This window comes from Lipotes vexillifer, unplaced genomic scaffold (assembly GCF_000442215.2).
Source record: "Lipotes vexillifer unplaced genomic scaffold, Lipotes_vexillifer_v1.1 scaffold1523, whole genome shotgun sequence".
NCBI classification, from domain to species: Eukaryota; Metazoa; Chordata; class Mammalia; order Artiodactyla; family Lipotidae; genus Lipotes; species Lipotes vexillifer.
The window spans coordinates 135,807-139,065 of NW_006799715.1; positions in this window are offsets into that span (position 1 = coordinate 135,807).

The window sequence follows — 3,259 nt, forward strand, 5'->3', positions numbered from 1 at the left end:
CTTTCCCTCCCCAGGGGGAAGCAGAGAGCTCAACCCTTTTGTCCACATGCTCTGTGCTGGGCAGGAGTGGGAGCTATGGTGTCTGCAAGCTACAAGGATCATATACCATGACTAAGTGGGATTTATCTCTGGAATGTGAGGGTGGTTCAATATGCTAAAATCAAATAATACATCACATCTAGAGAATAAGGGATAAAATCACATGACCATATCAATAGATGCAGGAAAAGTATTTGTCAAAATTCAACAGTTTCCTGTTAAAAACTTCCAGCAAACTAGGAGTAGATGGAAAATACCTCAACATAATAAAGATCATATATGAAAAACCTACAGATAACATCATGTTCAATGGTAAAAAACTGAAAGCTTTTCCCCTAAAATCAGGAACAAGACAAGGATGCCCACCTCTCAGCACTTCTATTTAACATAGTATTGGAAGTTCTAGCCAGAGCAGTTAGGCAAAAAAAGAAATAAAAGCTATCCAAATTGGAAAGGAAGAAATGAAATTATCCCTGTTTGCAAGATGGTATGATCTTATATATAGAAAACCCCAAAGACACCATTTTTAAAAAACTATTAGAACTAACAAATGGGGACTTCCCTGGTGGTTCAGTGGTAAAGAACCCACCTTCCAATGCAGGGGACATGGGTTTGATCCCTGGTTGGGGAACTAGGATCCCACATGCCATGGAGCAACTAAACCCGCGCGCCACAACTACTGAGCTTGCGTGCCTCGACAAGAGAACCCATGTGCTGCAAACTACAGAGCCCACACACTCTGGAGCCCATGTGCCACAACTACAGAGCCCATGTGCCCTGGAGACCATGCACAACAACTAGAGAGAGAACCTGCATACCACAACTAGAGAGAAGCCTGTACACTGCAACGAAAGATACCACGTGCTGCAACTAAGATGCAACACAGCCAAAAAGGTAAAGAAAATAAATAAATTTTAAAAAAATGACCATGTGTTCCTTTAAAACCAAAGTAACAAATGAATTAAATAAAGTTACAGGATACAAAATCGACATACAAAAATCATTTGCATTTCTATACATTAGCAACAAACTATCTGAAAAAGAAATTAGGAAAATAATCATTTTTTTATAATAGTACCAAAAAGAATAATACTTAGGAATAAACTTAACCAAGGAGGTGAAAGATTCATATACTGAGAACAACAAAATATTGATGAAAGAAATTAAACAAGACCCAAACAAATGAAAAGACAACTTGTGTTCATGGATTGCAAGACTTAATATTGTTAAACTGTCCATACTCCCCAAAGAAATCTATGAATTCAATGCAAGCCCTATCAAAATTCCAAAGGCATTTTTTTAGAGAAATAAAATAAACAATTTTATAATTCATATAGAACCACAAAAGACCATGAATAGCCAAGCCTATCCTAGAAAGAAGGAGAAAGCTAGAGGCATCACACTTCCTGACTTCAAAATATAGTATGAAGCTACAGTAATAAAAACAGTATGGTTCTGTCATAGAGACAGACATATAGACCAACGGAACAGAATAGAGAGTGCAGAAATAAACCCACGCTTATATGGTCAACAAATCTTTGAGAAAGGTGCCAAGAATACACAATGGAAAAAGGATTGTCTTTTCAACAAATGGTGTTGGGAAGACTAGATATTCACATGTAACAGAATGAAATTGGATCCTTATCTTACACCATACACAAAAGCCAACTCAGAATGGATTAAAAACTTAAATATTTTTAATAAAATAAGCTACAAGGGTATATTGTACAACACGGGGAATATAGCCAATATTTATAATAACTATAAATGGAGTATAACCTTTAAAAATTGTGAATCACTATATTGCACACCTGTAACATATAATACTGTACAACAACTATACACTTCAATAAAAACTAAAATTTAAAAAACCTTAAATATAAGACCTGAAAATGTAAAACTCCTGGAAGAAAATATAGGAGAAACGCTTCATGACATTGGTTTTGGCAATGATTTCATGGATATGACACGAAAAGCACAGTCAAGAAAAGCAAAAGTAAACAAGTCATACTACATTTAATTAAAAAGCTCCTGTACAACAAAGGAAACAACAGAATAAAAGCAATCTGTGGAATGGGAGAAAACATTTGTAAAGCATATATCTGATAAAGGGTTAATCTCCAAAATATAAGGAATTCATACAACTGAATAAGCTAATAACCCCATTTAAAAATGGGCTAAGAGGGCTTCCCTGGTGGTGCAGTGGTTGAGAGTCCACCTGCCGATGCAGGGGACACGGGTTCGTGCCCCAGTCTGGGAAGATCCCATGTGCCGCAGAGCGGCTAGGCCCGTGAGCCATGGCTGCTGAGCCTGTGCGTCCGGAGCCTGTGCTCTGCAACGGGAGAGGCCACAACAGTGAGAGGCCCGTGTACTGCAAAAAAAAAAAAAAAAAAAAAAAAAAGAGAGAGACAATGAATGTTGGTGAGGATGTGGAGAAATTGGAGCCCTTGCACACTGTTGGTAGAAATGAATAATTGTGTAGCTGCTATGGAAAAAAATATGGATGTTCCTCAAAAAAATTCAAAATAGAACTGTATGATCCAGCTATCCCACTCCTGGGTATATATCCAAAAGAATTGGGATCAGTATCTCAGAAAGATATTAGCACTCCCATGTTCATTGCAGCATAATTCACAATAGCCAAGATATGGAAACAACCTAAGTGTCTGTCAGTGGATCAATGGATAAAGAAAATGTGGCATATACATTCAATGGAATGCTATTTAGCCTTAGAAAAGAAGAAAAATCTGCAATATGTGACAATATGGATGCAATTTGAGGATATTATGCTAAGTGAAATAAGCCAGACATAGAAAGACAACTACTACATGATTCCACTAGTATGAAGTATCTTAAACAGTCAAATTCATAAAATCAAAGACTGGTTACTTTGGGCTGGGGGGAGGGGAAATGGAAAGATATTAATCAATAGGCATAAAATTTCATTTAAGTAAGATGAATATGCATTAGAGATCTGCTGTACAACATTGTACCTATAGTCAACAGTAATGTACTGTACACTTAAAATTTGTTTAGAGGATAGATTTCACGTTAAGTGTTCTTACCACAATAAAAGTTTTTATAAAGAACTGAGGTGTTATGGCTCCTGGCTTTTGGCTGCTGGTCAGTCTCCCTCACTTCTTCCTGCCTGAAGATTTTAAGTAATTAACAAAAGCCATATTTCAAAACCAAAAAGAAAGAGAGTGCAATTCTGCTGAAC